The following is a 19,485-nucleotide window of genomic DNA, read 5'->3' as shown; positions in this document are numbered from 1 at the left end:
TGCTTGAGTTCCAGTCCTGACTTCTTTGGTAATGAACAGTAGCGTGGAAGTGTAAGGAGAATAAACCCTTTCCTCCCTGACTTGCTTGCTGGTCCTGATATTTGTGCAGGAATGCAAACCCTGATTAAGACACCCTGACAGTTCTGTTTCTTGATTTGGTAGTGCTCTCTTTCATCACCACTGTCACCCACCCTTGGCTGGCCCTCTGTAATTGCCTGGTCACTATCTACTCTCTAATGGATTCCCACTGTCTTCAACACAAAACCTAACACAAAACCTGTGCTTCTTGCTGCTCCTCATAAAGCCAGGCACTCGCTTGTTGGCATCTACACCGCCTGTCACTGCTCAGATGGAAACATCTTCAGTTCTTCATACTCTCATTCCTTTAGCTTTGGGGTTCACATAAAGTCTAGCCAAGAGTAGGCAGGCTAGGATCGGCAGATTTCTAGATGGTATGCTAGGAAGGGCCTGGTCAGTGAGCATAGGTCAGGCCAGGAATTTTACAAGGTGTGGACTTGGGGCTGGGACTGGGGCTGGGGCTGGGGTTGGGCCATCAACTCTGAGGGTCAGGGATCAGTGACCATCCAGAATGGGGCAAGGCTTAGGATTGGGATAAAGGTCAGGATAGTAAACACCCAGAGCAAATAGTGTTCTCATAACCCAAGGCAATACTTGCACATTTCAAAGGGATGGGTGTTTCCTCCGGTTGTGAGGTCACTCACAGGAGCCTGAGGAAGGGTGACTGAAGAGCTCGTGGCTTCCCAGCACCTTGTGTGTTTCTCATGTTAAATATATTTGTGTGTAGTGCGCGACTCCTGCCTTTTGCTCTTTTGAGTTCTAAGATGGTATTTTATTATTTCCAGCAAAAATAATTGAAGTAACCAGATAAGAGTTTCGACAGGATGTATTGCATGTGTTAGGACATGCTGTAGGTCCCTTTTCCCTTTTGTCAGAGAGAAGGATACAGTGTGGATCAGAGTTTGGAGCTGGCACCTATGGCCTGCAAGCCCCTCAGAGACTTACAATACTCAATCAAGCAGCTCAACCTGAATTCAGTGACATTAGGATTGGTATCCTGCTAGGAACAGGGTATATATCTTAACATTAGGAATGATACAGGATTTCTAGAGCCAGGCAGTGGTAGCACACACCTTTAATCCCAGCACTCAGGAGGCAGGGGCAGGTGGATCTCTGAGTTTAAGGCCAGTGTGGTCTACAAATTTGAGATCAAGGATAGCCAGGGCTACACAGACAAACTCTATCTAAGTAACAAAACCGGAGACAAAATGACACATGATTTCTTAATATAAAACTAAGTTTTATTGACTTGGGTGAAAAATTAATCCATGCTGTGACGAAGCATGTTTGCTTCTTGGGTGGCCTGGCTGCAACACACAACATCTTTCTATGTCAAATGTGGAACTGGAGATAGCTCCTCTCCATTGAGGCTCTGATGAGATGTGTTCATGGGGAGTTCTGGTAAGAGTTGACAAAAATCTGGAGCTTGGATCAGCCTGGATTGAGAGAGAGAAAAGGTCTATATGAAACCCTGTGTTTAAAAAAGCCCAGATGTGCACCGGCTCTTTTGCACGTGTGATATATGATGCAGAAATCAGGTTATGTATGGAAAGCCACAGCTTCTGGTCTAATTTTGCTCTGTTGTTCCCTGAGCCAGACAAGAAAGGAGCACTGTACAGGGATGACTTATTCCATCAGGATACCAATAGGAGTGCGATACAGACAGGCTGGGGAGGACACAGTTCCCCCACGCCCCACGAGTTTGCTAGGAAAATCCAACATACAACCATTGAGCTGAACTACCCTGGCAGGAAGGAATGAGGCTAATTTATCTGAATTCTTACCCTTTTCCTCCTATAGAGGAGCAAAGAGCTCCCTAGTGAGGCAAAAAGGAGCAGTCATCTTAACATGAGGATTGAGAAGGATGGCCTGGGCCTGTCTTCATGAAGGGCCTCAAGCCAATCTGCTAATGTTAACAGAGGCACATAATCTGCTGATGTTAACAGAGGCACATAATCTGCTAATGTTAACAGAGGCACATCATCACTGAGTTTTCTCTTAGTCATCTTTCTCATCGTGACAAAATGTCCAAGAAAAGCAGCTTAAGGAAGGAGGAATTGATTCTGGCTCAGTTTGAGAAAGAAAGGATTTGGTGTATCGTGATCCAAAGCAGGCATGGTACTATAAGTACTAGGTGGTCAGTCACATTGTGCCTACAGTCAGGAAGCAGAGTTGGGTGTTCAATACCCTCCTTCTCCTTTTTATTCAATCAGGGACCCCAGCCCATGGGTTGATGACACCTACATTCAGGGTAGATCTTCCTTCTCTAGTTAAACTTTTCTGGAAATTCTCCAAGAGACACGTTGGAGATGTGTTCTACAGATTCTGAAGCCAATAAAGTTCATAGTGAAGAGTCATAATTGTGTATTTATCATCTGTATTAAAAATTTTGGCCAGCTGTGATGGCCCACACCTTTAAGCTCAGTCCCAGGCAGCAAAAGACAGATGGGTCTATATAGAGTTCAAGGCCAGCCAGGGTTAAAAGGTGAGACCATATCTCAACAAAACAAAACAAAATTTGTTTGGGGAGCTGGAGAGATGGCTCAGCAGAGGCTCCTACGTTGGTTGCCAGCAGCCACACAGGGCAGCTCACAACCATCTGTAACTCCACGGAATCAAGCATTCTTTTCTGGTGCGTATGTACACATAAAATAAGAAATTTAAGAGGCAGGAGTATCTCTGTGAGTTTGAGACCAGCCTGGTCTAGATAGCTAGTCTACATAGTTAAAATCAGGACAGCCAGGGCTAGCTAGTAAGACTCTGCCTAAACAAACAAACAATTTTTTTTTGGTTGGAAATAAACATCTAAACTATAGCATAATTGAGTGACTCCCTGCTGACATTACTTCATTTTAAATATATCTGCAGCATGAAAATATAAGTCATTTATCTCTCTCTCTCTCCAGAGTCTGATTGGCCTGCCTGCCACAACCGGTTTATGGATGGAATGTGAAATCAGCCCTGGCAGTTGTAAATGTTGCTCAGGGTTCTGTATGTTCTGAAGCAGAAAACTGTGTTTCCCCCTTCAAGACAGGCATGAACTGCATTAAGAGCAGCAAGCAACAAACTCTGGGACCAGTTTACCAACAGCACGAGAGTTTTTCACCCTGGATATATTCCAGGCTAGCTCTGGCTCTGAGGCAGCCCTCAGAACTGACTCTGGACTCAGGATGTAACCGCTGCGCTTCCCTGCCTCTGACACCCCAGCTCTGGGGAGACTGGGACATGCTAAGCCCTCTTAGCTCTGTGGTCTGATGGAGGCTGACTGAACCCTTGATGGGAGCTTTTCTTTGGGGGTTGAATCTCTGTCTGTCTAATTCATAATGTAAATTTTATTGTATATATTAAGATATACAGCATATGGTATGTGGTGTATCTCGAGAGTAACATGGCTACTGTACTATAGAAAGCTGACCTGTCTGTCACTTCACAGGTTTTCCTTTGTGTGATAAGAGCAGCTGAAATCTATCACTTGGCCGAGTCCGTGAATACAGTATTATATTAACTATAGACTTCATGTTGGGTATTGGATCTCCAAATTAGTAGAACTAGTCTGTTACTTTGTAGCCTTTGATCTATATATTCTCATTTCCTTCCTCCTACTCCACTGGGGTTACCAATGTTTTAAAATGTTTTGAGTGCTGGAGGTGGTGGGTCATACCTTTGATACTAGCACTAGGAGGCAGAGGCAAGAACATCTCTGTGAGTGCCAGGCTAGTCTGGTTTACATAGCAAGGTCCAGGACCGCCAGGACTACAAAGAGAGACCCCCGTTTATTTATTTATTTATTTATTTATTTATTTTAAGTTTTGAGGTCTCAGGGTTGGGAGTGCACCTGGGTAGCAAAGACAGGTAGATTTCTGTGAGTCTGAGGTTAGCCTGTTTATATAGCAAGTGTATAGCCCAGCTGGGACTACACAGTAAGACCCTATTTCAACAAACAAAGAAACAAACAAGGTCCCACGTGTGTATGAGTGTGTGTGTATGTGTGTGTGTGTGTGTGTGTATGTGTACATGTGTGCATGTGCGTTTGTGCAGATGGGTGTGTTGAAGCCAGGGTGTGTGTGCATGCTTATGAAGATGGGTGTGTTGAAGCCAGGGGTTGGTGCTGGGAGTTGTTTTCTATTACTTGATCTCCATCTTATTCTTTCAAACAGTGTCTCTCACTGATAGGATGACTGGTTATTAATGCCCAGAGATTTGCCTCGTCTGGGCGGAGTTATAGGTATATATGTTCAGCTTTCCGTGGGGGCTGGAGGTCCAGGTTCAGGCTTTCATGCTTATGCAGAAATTATTTTAATGATTGAATCATTTCCCCAGTCCCTGTAAACACTATTTTATCCTTTATCTTTGTGAAAAATAATAGATTCTACACAGAAGTGAGTGAGGTCAAGTAATCTTTTTATCTTTTGTTTTTGTTTTGTTTTGTTTTTTTCTAGACAGGCTTTCTCTGTGTAGACCTGGCTATCCTGGAACTTGCTCTGTAGACCAAGCTGGCCTCAAACTCAGAGATTCACCTCCCTCCGCTTCCCAGGGCTGAGATTAAGACCACTTCTTGGCTGTTTTTGTTGTTATTAGTTTGTTTTAAGACATGGTCTCAGGACTTGGTCTCAGGACTTGGTCTCAGGACATGGTCTCTCAGCCTTGGCTGTCCTGAGACCTACAATGTAGACAGGCTGGTTTCAAATCTGCCTGCCTCTGCCTCCTAAGTGCTGGGATTAAAGGACTTTGCCACCATTCCCAGCTAATATTTTTATCTTTGTTTTACACGTTTTTCCTCAGCATGATGTGTTCTGATTTCATCCATGTTGCTTTACATTCATGTGGGTCATGTCTTACTGTGTATACACATTGCGGTTTCATTATGCACTGTTGGTTGTCAGACACTTGTTTTTATTGCATGAACAATGTTGCCATTAAGGTGGAAGAACGGGGGTCTTCACGTGGAGCCCCCTCCTTTAGGTAGTACCAGGAGGTTAAATTGCTGGGTCTTTTTTTAGGCAATGTCATCCCAGTTCCACAGTGGCTGCATTCCCATGTTGTTCTCTTCCAGAGCCCCAGGGGACTGGTAAAGAAATGTGACAAGAATGTCAGAGCAGGAGGAAGTACTTCCTGGATGCTGGAGTAATGAGAAGCAAAAATGTTCAAAAAAGTTTTCCAGAGCTCTAGAAATGAACCAAAGATACATGTCAATCCACCAAGTGATTCCCTTGCCTGTGTCCTGGAGAAATGGCTGACTGTTTTAGGAGCCGTGAGTGTAGTAGTATTTAATGAGTTTATTTTTACCCTTTCCCACTTCCAGCCATGAAACCGATACCCACTATCATGGGTCTGCAGTAAGCTGTTCAAAAAAAGATGATTCTTTTGTTTGTTTGTTTGTTTTTCTTTTATTAGACATTTTCTTCATTTACATTTCAAATGATATCCCCTTTCCAGGTGTCCCCTCTGGAAACCCCCTATCCCCTTCTCCCTCCCCCTCCCTCTGTGAGTGTGCTCCCCCCCACTCCCACCTTCCCGCCCTGGCATTCCCCTACACTGGGGCATCAGACTCCCACAGGACCCAGGACCATTCCTCCCACTGATGTCCAACAAGGTCATCCTCTGCTACATATACGGCTGGAGCCATGGGTCCCCCCATGTTCACTCTTTGGTTGGTGGTCCAGTCCCGGGAGCTGGGGGTGGGGGGTAGATCCTGTATGCAAATCAATGGGACAGCCTCAGACAGTCAGTGGGAATTTTAAGTTGCAGTTGCAATGGGAGGAGAGGCCCTTGGTCCTGTGAAGACTCAGTGTAGTGGAATGCCAGGACAGGGAAGCTGGAATGGGTGGGTTAGTGAGCAGGGGGATGGGGCAGGGGGTGGGGGAATGGGACCAGGAAAGGGGATAACATTTGATATGTAAATAAAGAAAATATCTTATTAAAAATATATATATTAAAAAATAAACTTGCAGTTGCCTCATGGTGCTATTCATTTAAGCAAAGACAGCCTGGCCAAAATTTATGAAGAAGATTTAGGGATGTCCAGAGGGGTGTTTTAGCAGCTCTTACGCAGGGGTCTCCTGGCAACGTACTTGTGCATCTCTTGCCTCTTGGTTCTCCTTGAGGCTCTGCTCAAGCAGGAAGTGAATTCTAGGTTAGAGGGCTAGCTTGCTGGTGTGCTGAAGGCAATAGGCACAGCACCCTCTCAGCTAAGGCGGGGCACCTAACAGGAAGGGAAAGATCTCCAGGGAAATCTCTGTTTTGTTATTTGACTGTGAAGCTAGCCAGAGACTTCAGAGGTCATACATGCCAAAGGATAAAGACTTCAGCATCAGTTCGGGAAAAGACACTGGCTACAAATATAGCAGCTGCTGCAGCCACAGAAACAAACAGAAGCAACAAATCCTGTCTCTAGAACTGTCAGTGACATTTTTTAACTCATCCAGTTTCCAGTGAGAAATTTAAAGAGATACAAAGAAACACAACAGTGTAGACCATACCAGAAGCTTGGCAGGGAGACATGCTTTCCCCACAGAAATCCAAATGACTAAGTGACTAGAAATATATTCCATGGGAATTCTTATTTCTGTAAGGTAAGTAGTGATGTCTCTTCCTTCCTTCCTGATTTTAGTAACCTGACTATTTTTCTTGGTTTTTTATCTATTTGTTTAGTTTTGGTCAGTTTAGCTATAGCTTAGTTAATTTTATTATCTTTTCAAAGAAGAACCTTTTTGTTTTGCTGATTTTCTGTCTCAATTGTTTCATTTATTTAAGCTTAAATCTTTTCCTTTCTTTCAGAATAGACTAAACCTCTGATCATTTAAAAGTCTTCTTCTTCTTCTTCTTCTTCTTCTTCTTCTTCTTCTTCTTCTTCTTCTTCTTCTTCTTCTTCTTCTTCTTCTTCTTCTTCTTCTTCTTCTTCTTTTGGTTTTTTTGGATTTGGTTTTTCCGAGACAGGGTTTCTCTGTCCTGGAATTCACTCTGTAGACCAGGCTGGCCTCGAACTCAGAAATCTGCCTGTCTCTGCCTCCCAAGTGCTGGGAGGTGTGCGCCACCACTGCCTGGCAACCTTGAATTTCTGATCCTCTTGCTTTTATGTTCCTGGACCTGGGGATACTGTTATGTACCAAGGTTTAGCTTTATGTAGTGTTGAGGGAATCTAACCCAGGGCTTTGCCTATGTTAGAGAGGTGCTCTGCAAACTGTGCTATATCCCAACCCTACATTCTACTTTTAATAGACAGAACAAGTAGGCAGAAGAGAAACTGGGACTTAGAAGACCTGACTAGAATTATAGACACAACTGCAGGGTGTACCTGATCTTTTCTGCAGTGGGAACAAACCTGGGCCTTAGACACACTGGGCAACAGCTGAGTCACACTCCTGGTACTACACAGACTGTTTTCAAATAGGAAACATTCTTCTTGACATGCTATGCCATAAACTAAGGCCCACAAGATTTAAAATGATTGAAATCATGTAAAATAGATTCTCTGACCTGGTGACATAAATAATAAAAGCAGTCAAGGACAGAAGGAAATTTGGGATGTTCTCTGTGGTTATTTAAGTGAGAATGGCTCTTAGATTTGAATGCTTGATCGTCAGGAAGTGACACTATTTGAAAGGATTAGGAGGTGTGACTTTGATGGAGGAAGTGAGGAGGGTTTTGAGGTTTCAAAATCCCACAACAGGCCCATAGGCTGTAGCTCTTCCTGCTGCCTGCTGATCTGCTGTAGAACTCTCATCTACATCTCCAGCACCATGCTCCCCACCATGATGACAATGGACTAAACCTCTGAAACTCTAAGCCAGCCTCAATTAAATGTTTTCCTTTATAAGAGTTACAGTCATGGTGTCTCTTCACAGCAATACAATACCGATTAAGACAAGTACCGTGCTGGATAGTTCTGTGTCAACGTGACACAAACTAAAGTCATCTGAGGGGAGGGAATATCAGTTAGTAGATGTCACCATAAGCTTGTAGACCACTTTTTAAATTAGTGATTGGTGGGGGAGGGTCCAGGTCATTGTGGGTGGTGCTATCCCTGGCTGGTGGTCCTGGGTTCTATAAGAAAGCACATTGAACAAGCCAGTACGCAGCACCCCTCCACAGCTCCTGCATTAGCTCCTGCCTCCAGGTTCCTGCCTTGTTTAAGTATCTGTCCTCAATTCCCTTGATGATGAGCTGTGATATGGAAGTACAATTCAAATAAACCCTTTCCTCCCCAACTTTCTTTTTGGTCATGGTGATTCATGGCAGCAATAAAATCCCTAGCTAAGGCATTCACAATATGTAGACGTTAAGTGATACATTCCTAAATAACTGATGGGTCAGGGAAAAAATATTGTAGTTCTAAACATCAAAACTAAATGTTCTCATGTTTTTAATGACGTCATCCATAAAGTGAAAAGACAATCCACAGAGCAGGATTTATATGAAAATTATAACTTAGAAGAGAGTTGTGTCCAGAACACACAATGCTGTCTTACAGGTCAATAATAAAATGAGAAATACCTTAACTGAAAATGGGGGAAGGGGACTGGGAAGATGGCTCAGTGGTTTGGAGGACTCACTACTATTGTAGTAAAATTCCACTGGACAATCCAGTGGCTCTCACCTGCCTGTGATATCAGCTCCAGAGGATCTGCTACTCTGGCCTCCATGTGTATTTGCACTCAGAATTAAAAAATGGAGGAGGGGATTTGTGCAGATGTTTCTCCAGGGGAGATACATAAATAGCCTTAAGCATACAAAGGATAATCAACGCCATCTTCTAGTGGGGAATGAAGATAACTATGGTGAGATGCCACTCACATTCACTACGATGATCAAAATAACAAAGTAAGATAGATGATGAGGGCACGGGACCATTCACTGTCAGTGGGGATGTAAAAAGCTGTAGTCTATCTGGAAAACTGTTTGGCAGTTCCTTAATACACTAAACCTAGAGTTATTGCATGACTCAGTGAACTTATTCCTAGGCATGTATCCAAGAAATTTGAAAACATTGGTTCACACAAAAATTTGTCTGTGGATGTTCACAATTGCTCATAAAAGTCTCATGTATAAACAGTTCAAATGCCCAGGAATGGATGAAAGGACAAATGAGGTAGAAATTATCAACATAGTGAGGAATGTATCCACATAGTGGAGAATGTATCCATATAGTGGAGAATGTATCCATATAGTGGAATATCATTTGGCAATAAAGACTGAAGGACTCATACACGCTATGTTGATGAACCTTGGAAACTAGCATGGAAAAAAAAACTAAAATAAATCTACCACACAGCACAGCTATTCCACTTGCTGGCTTGTGCCCAAAGGACTCAACATTCTACTCCACAGACACTCATTCAGCCACACTCATTGCCGCCCTGGTCACAACAGTTGCGAAACTGAAACAACCCAATTGTCCTAAAATATGAACGGTTAATGAGAATGTGATTTGTGTACACAGTGGTATTCTACCCAACTTCAAAGAAAATAAAATTATGAAATTTGCAAGTAATTGGACAGACTGAGAAAAGATTATATTGAGAGTTAGCTCAGGCCTGGGTGAGGGTGTGAAAGTCTTACATTTTTTTTCTCAACTGCGGCTCTTAGCTTCAAATCTGCAGGGTGAGTTTACAGTGTGGAGTAACTGAAGAAACCAAGAAAATATGACTGTGTCATGGTGGGGTGCTAGAGAGGGGAATGGAAGGATACAGGAGATATTCCGTAGGAAGCTTAAAAATGGGGAGAGGGCTCCAAATGGGGAGGGAGGGAGGTTAATACACAAAAAGAAGGAGAGTCGAAGAACAAATCATACCCTGGTTGTTTGAAGCCTCAAGGAATAATATTATTTTATAATTAACCCAAATCACACACAATACATATAATTTATACACATAAATTGTATATACATATGAGCACATATATTAATTTATATTAAATTATATTTATATCAACATATTTAATATAATGTATAATGCATAATGTATAGTGTGTAATGTATAATATAAAATGTAATGTATAATGTATAGAGCTTAATGTATAATGTAATGCATAATGTATAATGCATAGGGTTTAATGTATAATATGTAATACATAATACATAATATGATATATAACATAATGCATTATGCATAATATATAATACATAGTGCATAGCACAGAATATGATATATGATATATGATATGCTGTGGGTTAAAATGGTAGCCCACGTCCGGCCAGGGCTCGGGCCACTGGGTGAGGCAGATATGGGAGTTTGACTGCAGGGGGGGGGGGCCCACGCTGCTGCTGGGCGGGGCGTCGCTGCTGCTGGGCAGGCATCAGGCTGTAGGAAGCTACAGGACCTCGTTCCAGGGGTGGGGAAGTGCAGTCTGAGGTCCTAGGGAATAGGCAGAAGCTGGTTTGTGGGTCCCCCTGGCTGCATGGGCACTGTGGAAGCTGACTTGTGGGTCCCCATGACTGCATGGGCACTGTGGAAGCTGACTTGTGGGTCCCCATGGCTGCATGGGCACTGTGGAAGCTGACTTGTGGGTCCCCATGGCTGCATGGGCACTGTGGAAGCTGGCTTGTGGGTCCCCATGGCTGCATGGGCACTGTGGAAGCTGACTTGTGGGTCCTCATGGCTGCATGGGCACTGTGGAAGCTGACTTGTGGGTCCCCATGACTGCATGGGCACTGTGGAAGCTGGCTTGTGGGTCTCTAGGCTGCATGGGCGCTGTGGGAGCTGACTTGTGGGTCCCCCTGGCTGCATGGGCACTGTGGAAGCTGACTTGTGGGTCCCCCTGGCTGCATGGGCACTGTGGAAGCTGACTTGTAGGTCTCCAGGCTGCATGGGCACTGTGGAAGCTGACTTGTAGGTCTCCAGGCTGCATGGGCACTGTGGAAGCTGACTTGTGGGTCTCCAGGCTGCATGGGCACTGTGGAAGCTGACTTGTGGGTCTCCAGGCTGCATGGGCACTGTGGAAGCTGACTTGTGGGTCTCCAGGCTGCATGGGCACTGTGGAAGCTGACTTGTGGGTCTCCATGGCTGCATGGGCACTGTGGAAGCTGACTTGTGGGTCCCCATGGCTGCATGGGCACTATGGAAGCTGGCTTGTGGGTCTCCAGGCTGCATGGGCACTGTGGAAGCTGACTTGTGGGTCCCCATGGCTGCATGGGCACTGTGGAAGCTGACTTGTGGGTCCCCATGGCTGCATGGGCACTGCAGATCCCACAGGGACGAGAGTCCTTGATTTGCTCTGTCGGGCTGCTTGGCTTGGCAGAGACATGTCTGGGAGCACAGGGAGGCCTCCTGTGTGAGACTAGAGGAAGACCTGCTCTATTGCTCCAGCACAGCTGATCTAGATGAGAAGAGGCCGTCCTTGGTTTAAAGCCTTTATTGTTGGTGGAGAGTTGTGATGAGTGAAACCATACCCCACTTTCTCAGGGAGGGCCTGAGGTTAAATACGTTTTGCAGGGAGGAGAACTCAATTGGCTAAGTCCTTCAGGCCTTTAGGTACCGCATTAAAATGGAGATCTGTTTTTGACTACGTGATCTGTGTTCACATCCTCTGTGGAGGGGCTTGGGGTGTTGTTCTACATGACTGATGGCCACAGAATTATGGAGAGCCGAGGCCTCATTCCAGGAGCCTAATGTCTGAGAGCGTGGAAAACAGCCTTCCGGGCCTTGCAGGAACACCTGCTGGGTCACCAGGTTTAAACCTAGAACACGGGCTGCCTTTCACAGTCCCACAATATGCGATATACAATTTATGACATATGACATACAACACATAACATATCACATACAACATATAGTATATTTAATACACAATATTTAATGTAATGTATTATATAAAACATAAAATATGTAACATAAATATATTAGTATATTATATATACTAAATGGCATTAATTAACTTAGGCTGACAATACTTCCCGTAAGGACTATAGTTGAATGTAGGCTCCAATATTAGGCATGAGATGAGAAGTCTTCAAATCATTGGTCAGGGTAGTTCGGATGACTCCCAAGGCAATATAGACTTTGTTGCCTCTCAGAGGTTAAATGTGATTGCTGAAGACACTGCATACTTAGGACCAGGACTTGGATGACTGGAGCTCTGGATCTAACCTGAAAGCAAGCCTTCTTGTGGTCTCACCTCCATAGCACCAGAAATACTATGCAAGCTGTAACAGCTATGGCCAGCGACCAGCACAGCAAGCTCTCCCTGAAGATGCAATAGGTGCACTCCTATGTCAGTCAGTGTCTAATTTGGCTTAAGGCATACTCAGTGGGAGGGAAATCATGCTTGGTACTAGAAACCTACTAAACTTCGCCAGCAAGCGAGATCCTGAACCTTAGCAAAGGATTTTTCTGCCCCTTTCCTAGACCAGCACAATTCCTTTCGACATTCTAAAGCATATCTTTATACCTACAGTGTAAGCTGTCAGCCCTCATAAAAAAGCATCTCTTTACAGTGAATGGAGTCCACAAAACCCCACAACTGGACACCATGCATCAACCAACAGATTGTGGAAAGTCCAGGACCAAAAGGTGCATGGACATCATCACAGTCCCTGCAGCTTAGGGAACATGGCGGTAGAGGGGACAGCTGATGACAAGAACCAGAGTACCAGGAAGTCTGCTGTGCAAAGTCTCTCCTAGAAGAGCTGTACTAACAAGACATAAACAATGCAATATCAGTGGACATGTTAACATAGAAAGGAGAAAATTTCATGGGGGTCCTAACCCTAGACAAAGAACTGAAGGCAACTAGTGAATGCTTGAGAGGGAGAATTAGATTCTAGAGCGGTCAGTCCTGAGAACACACACACACAACAACAAACTGGACTCAGTAGGTTGTAGTTACATTCTTGTACACACACACACACACACACACACACACACACACAATGTATATATATGTAACACTAATAAAGAGAAAAAGACTATCAATTTGAGGGAAGTATGGGAAGAGTTGGGAGGGGGATACCTGGAGGAGAAAAAGGAAAGAGGAAAGTAATGTATTCATATTTTAATTTAAAACAGAATAAAATGTAAAGATATTACATTTTAAGAAAATTTATTTTATGTGTATGAATGTTTTGCCTGCATGTTATGTCTGCATTACTTGCATGATTGGTAATTGTGCAGGCCAGAAGAGACCATTGGATCCTCCGGAACTGGAGTTATGGATGGTTTAAGCAGTTATGTGGGTGCTGGGAATCAAACCCAGGTCCCTGGAAGATCAGCCACACTCCTAAATGCAGAATCATCTCTCTAGGCCCATACCCCAAATAAGAACAATTCTTTTATGTAAGATTTCCTGAATATATAAGTCTATAGAGAGACACCAGGTTAGTGGTTGCCAGTCAAGGCATGGGGCGGGGGTAGGAAGGGAGGGTGGCTGCTATGTGTAGAGTTTCTTTTTGTCATCATGAAAATATTTCTTAAAATTGGTTAGTGGTGATGGCTGGATAGGCCTGTGAATCTTTTAAACACCACTGAACTGTTAAAGAGGTGGATGTTATGGCTCTTGTATTATGCCTCAATAAAACAGTAAAAATGTAATAAAAATAAAATGAGAGTCCTTCCGTTTCCTCTCTCCGTCCAAAAGAAATAGGAACAGCAGTTTTTATTCTGGTTCTCAACAGTGACAGAGGTTGTCCCTCAGGAGACACTTGGTGGTGTCTGGTGGGAAGGCTGCTACTGACATCTAGTGGATAAGAGTATGTGTAGAACAGCACTATGACACTTCCAGAGGCCCCTGCTATACCTCTCCTGGGCATATACCCAGAGGATTCTCCAGCACGCAATAAGGACACATGCTCCACTATGTTCGTAGCAGCCTTACTTATAATAGCCAGAAGCTGGAAAGAACCCAGATGTCCCTCATTGGAGGAATGGATACAGAAAATGTGGTATATATACACAATGGAGTACTATTCAGCAATTAAAAACAATGAATTCATGAATTTTTTAGGCAAATGGATGGAACTGGAAAATATCATCCTAAGCGAGGTAGCGCAATCACAAAAGAATTCACATGGAATGCAATCATTGATAAGTGGATATTAATTAGCCCTGAACCTCTGAATACTGAAGATACAATTAGCATATCAAATGATTCCCGTGAAGAAGGAAGAAGAGGGCCCTAATCCTGGAAAGGCTTGATCCAGCATTGTAGGGGAGTACCAGGACAGAGAAAAGAGAGGGAGAATGATAGGAGAATGGATGGAGAGAAGAGGACTTATGGGACATATGGGGAGGGGGGAATGGGGAAGGGGAAGGGGAAGGCTTTTAGAATGTAAACAAAGAATATAGAAAATAAATTAAAAAAAAAAAAAAGAACATCACTATGGCTCCAATGGCCGCGGAGCTAAGGGTGAGAACTTCTGCCTTTAGTCAAGCTCCATCAAAAAAGGAGAGATGACTCAGCAGTTCAGAGTGCCAACTGCTCCTCTGAAGGTCGTGAGTTCAAATCCCAGCAACCACATGGTGGCTCACAACCATCTGTAAGGAGATTGCGTTCCCTCTTGTGGAGTGTCTGAAGACAGCTACAGTGTACTATATATATTAAATAAATAAATCTTTAAAAAGGAAGCAGCAGAGCACAGGACACATCCGGCCTGCTGCACAACTGCTGAGGGCCTCTGCAGCAATGGCACAAAGGGCAGCTGCTAGATCGACCTCAGGAAATTCACTGTCAAGGCTGAGACCACAAACATCTTTCCAGGACTGTCCTTGGGAGTCTGGTCTTAGTTCCAAAGATAGCTCTCTCCTTTATTTTCACTCTGGAACAGACTATAATGTCCTTTTGGAGTTGGCTGTTAAACAAGTGTGAGCCAAACTTGGGACCCCCACACACGAAGGTCTTAGGATGTTTTTTAGCGTTCTTCCTGACTATTTTATTTTATTCTAAGATTTATTTATTTATTTATTTATTTATTTATTTATTTATTATATGTAATAATAATCCTAGCCCTAACCCCTAATCTTAACCCTAACCCTAACAGTACACTGTAGCTGTCTTCAGACACCCCAGAAGAGGGCGTCAGATCTCATTACAGATGGTTGTGAGCTACCATGTGGTTGCTGGGATTTGAACTCACGACCTTTGGAAGAGCAGTCAGTGCTCTTAACCGCTGAGCCATCTCTCCAGCCCCTGACTCCATTTTATATCACCACCTTTAAAAAAATGTTTCTTTCTCTTTTGTCTCCATCTTTGGATCTTTGCCATATTGCTCTTTTGTTTGATATGTTGCACATTTGGACTGTGTAAGCAAATGTAAATAGTGAGGATCCGTATAGCTTGGCCCTCAGGTAGTTCTATGTCCAATTTTCTGAGGAGCCGCCAAACTGATTTCCAGAGTGGTTTTACCAGGTTGCAATCCCATCAGCAATGGAAGAGTGTTCCTCTTTCTCCACATCCTCTCCAGCGTCTGCTGTCCCCCAAGTTTTTGATCTTGGCCATTCTGACTGGTGTGAGGTGGAATCTCAGGGTTGTTTTAATTTGCATTTCCCTGATGATTAAAGATGTTGAACATTTCTTTAGGTATTTCTCAGCCATCCTAGGATCCACCTATACCACTCCTGGGCATATATCCAGAAGATCCTCCAACATGTAATAAGGACACATGCTCCACTATGTTCATAGCAGCCTTATTTATAATAGCCAGAAGCCAGAAAGAACCCAGATGTCTCTCAACAGAGGAATGGATACAAAAAAGTGGCACATTTACACAATGGTACTACCCAGCTGTTAAAAACAATGAATTCATGAAATTCTTAGGCAAATGGATGGAGCTAGAAAATATCCTGAGTGAGGTAACCCAATCACAAAAGAACACACACAGTATGCACTCGCTGATAAGTGGATATTAGCCCAAAAGCTCGGAATACCCAAGATACAACTCACCGACCATGTGAAGCTCAAGATGAAGGAAGACCAAAGTGTGGATACTTTGATCCTTATTAGAAAGTGGATCAAAATACCCAGGCTCACAGCCAACCAATAGAATGAGCATAGGGTCCCCAATGGAGCAGCTAGAGAGAGGACCCAAGGAGCTGAAGAGGTTTGCAGCCCTGCAGGAGGAACAATAATTTGTACCAACCAGTACCACCATTGCTCCCAGGGATCAAACCACCAACCAAAGAAAGAGTACACATGGAGGGACCCATGGCTCCAGCTACATATGTAGCAGAAGACGACCATTTCAGACATCAGGGAGAGGAGAGACCATGGGTGCTGTGAAGGCTTGATGCCCCAGAATAGGGAAATGCAAGTCAGGAAATTTGGGAGGGGGTGAAAAGGGGAAAGGGGCTGGGATAGGGGTTTTCCCAGGGGTAACACAGAAAGGAGATACCATTTGAAATGTAAATAAAGCAAATGTCTAATAATAAAAAAAATAGTGAGGATCGGAGGTGGGCAGAGTCTGTCAGAGCGCTGGGTGATGAGACGATGTGTGTGTGTGTGTGTGTGTGTGTGTGTGTGTGTGTGTGTGTGTGATAGCAGGTGGGGGGGTGAGGACCATCTCTGGAATCAATAACCTTCCCACAGCCCTGTTTTCTCTCCAGCTCCTGGAGCCTGGCTGCTGGCTGCAAGGCAGATGTGAGGGAGCAAGTAGTAGGTGTTTAAAGGCTGTGTAGGACAACGGTTTCCTGATGTTGGAAGGATCTGGGTGTTCAGAGGACAAACTGCAGATGTGGGTTCAGATCTAGTGAGAGAAGAGAGAGCCTGAATGTGATCATGGTAGAGTGTATTATTAGGGAGTGTCCTGTTCTGGGAGCTAGGTATTTGGCCTCTGGATTTCAAGTTTCAGTTCCATCTATTCAGACCACACAGCTGTGCAGTCACTTGGCTCTTAGCTTTGCCACTACTGAAAAAAGGCAGAAATAAACATTCGAGGCCCAACACCAGGCAGACTCGAGGACCAAACTGGGTGTAACTTGAACGCTCCATTCATTGCCGAACTTTCTCCTTTTTTTTTTTTAACTGTAGAGGGACAAAAATAATTATGAAGTTACTGTGGCTGTAATTACTGATGCTCTGTGTGGAGAAGCCCTCATTTACAGCAGGTAATTACTGCTGCGGAGGCCCTGGGGGCTGTGGAGCTGGGGAACAGGCCCAAAAGGAGACAGGAAGCTGAGGGTGACCCTGGGGAATTAATTAAAACTTAACCCAGCAGCTTCGGGGAGAAAGTATTTGCTAATCGTTAAGTTGCATCTGGACGGAGGCAAGTTAGGAGTAAATAAGATCTGGGGTGGAGAGGCGTGTGGAGAGTGTGTAGAGAGGTGCATGGAGAGGCTAGTGGTTCTCTTAGGAGCTCTTATTAGACAATAATGAGTCAAATCCATTTTCATTAACAAACAACAAACAAACAAACAAATAAGCCAAACTAATTCAGCCTGGGAAAGGAAGGAAGGGACCCAGGATCAATGGCTTTTCCAGTCTCTCTCTCTCTCTCTCTCTCTCTCTCTCTCTCTCTCTCTCTCTCTCTCTCTCTCTGTGTGTGTGTGTGTGTGTGTTTAATGGTCTCTTGGGAAAAGTCCAGCACAATAGCACTGTTTTAGACTCTTGAGGTCATAGTAGGGAAAGTTTCAGCTTTTGAATCATGTTCACTGAAGTCTGAACTTATGTGCAGTAAAATTGTCACTTGATAGTTTAGAGTTTGACAAATGCATAGTCATGTAACCATAACCAATATGTAACCACCATAGTCCCCCATGCCCCTTTATAGTCATCCCTTCCCTGATCTGTTCAAATCAGAGATCTGCTTTCTCTCAAAAGGGTCACATCCCATCACTAAACAATTTCTTGTAGGAAATTGTGGATTCATATAAAGTAATCCCAAATCAAGTTGTGAAAGTCAGATAAATTTACATAAGTTTTCTTTAGTGTGCCAGTGAAAAGAAGCCTTCTTTAAGTTATATGTATGCCCCAATGGGCATATTTGTAAAGGAATACATACATACACACATACACACATACATACATATCTATCTCCAAAAATATTTACATTACAATTTATAACAGTAGTAAAATCATAGTTATAAAGTAACAATGAAAATAATTTTATAGTTGGGGAGGTCACCACAGCATGAGGAACTGTATTAAAAGGTTGTAGCATTAGGAAGGTCGAGAACCACTTCTCTCAAAATAATCAAAAGAATGAAATCTTACACAACTTCTGTAAATCATAGCAGCTTACTCACAAAGTTGTCTTAATATAGATACAAAATAGCTAGTCTAGTTAGAACTGTTTTAAACTGACCTTGAACTGAATCTTGGTCACCTTTGTAGAGCTTGAGACAAGGCCTTTGGTGTTATTACTAAGGAAAGCTTTGGCTTATGACTAGCTCACAGAAAACCAGAAATATTTGAATATTGGAATCAAATCCTTTAAGTAATGGATCAGAATTCTACAGAACTTCTCTAAGGGACCAACTCAGCTACTAGGTGGAGTCACAGAATTCTCATAGAGGCTCCTATCTATGCGACTGGGACTGATTCAAATCTACCCTCATTTCTGCTGTGGAAGGCTAAGAAAATCCCAAGCAATAATTCTGTATGCAGCACACACCTGTGTCTCCCCAAGAGCGGCACCGAGTCTTCTCAGGAATCAACCTTATGTTCATCAGCATCAGAACTGTGTGCCAGGGACTGAGCTGTGGCTGACACTACACACGGCCCCACTGCACCAGGGACTGAGCTGTGGCTGACACTGCGTTCTTTCCTAACCTCTGTGATGTTGGTCAATAGCTGCTGGTCCCATCTGTTTTCACATTGCTCTTCAGTTCTTGCTCCATGACTCTTGCCACACGCCCCTCACCAGTTCACATTCCACACAGAGTGCGTGTGCGGAAACACCCCACTTGAGGTGACAGTAAATCTCTTGTGAGTGAGTAACTGTTTCTATAGTGCCTGCCCGGGGCCTTGTCCTGTGCTTCCTCATGCCCTCCTGTTCTTACTCTCTGGCACTCAGGGAATGCTTGCCTTGGGGCCATCAGGAAAGGTTGCCTAACTCTTGCCTAGTGTAATCGCTCTAAGAGGAGACTCTGGTGTGCCTCCCTCAGGCTCTCGGACTATTAAGACAACGATTCCCCACAGGTTGACTTTTCCCCAGGAATCTCATGATGAGTGATGGACACAGAGACCTGGTAACCGGCAGAGGGGGAGCTTGTCTCCCAGATAGTCAAGGCAATTCTGACACTTCCCTGAAAGAGAGGTTGGAGCTCAGGTTCTGGTGGTGGAGGGACCACACCTTGACCGCTTAGTTGTGCATGCCCCTCCCCTTCTACTTAACCCTCGCCTCAGAATCTCAACCACAGATTTGATCTCTTTGCTCCTCTCCCCAGTGTGGTCATGTGGTCGTACTGGTTTCCTTTTGGTTTTTTTTTTTGTTTTGTTTTGCTTTTTTTTTTTGTTTTGTTTTTTGTTTTTTGTTTTTTGGAT

The sequence above is a fragment of the Apodemus sylvaticus genome, chromosome 20 (assembly GCF_947179515.1).
Source record: "Apodemus sylvaticus chromosome 20, mApoSyl1.1, whole genome shotgun sequence".
Lineage (NCBI taxonomy): Eukaryota > Metazoa > Chordata > Mammalia > Rodentia > Muridae > Apodemus > Apodemus sylvaticus.
Note: the sequence above shows the minus strand (reverse complement) of the source record.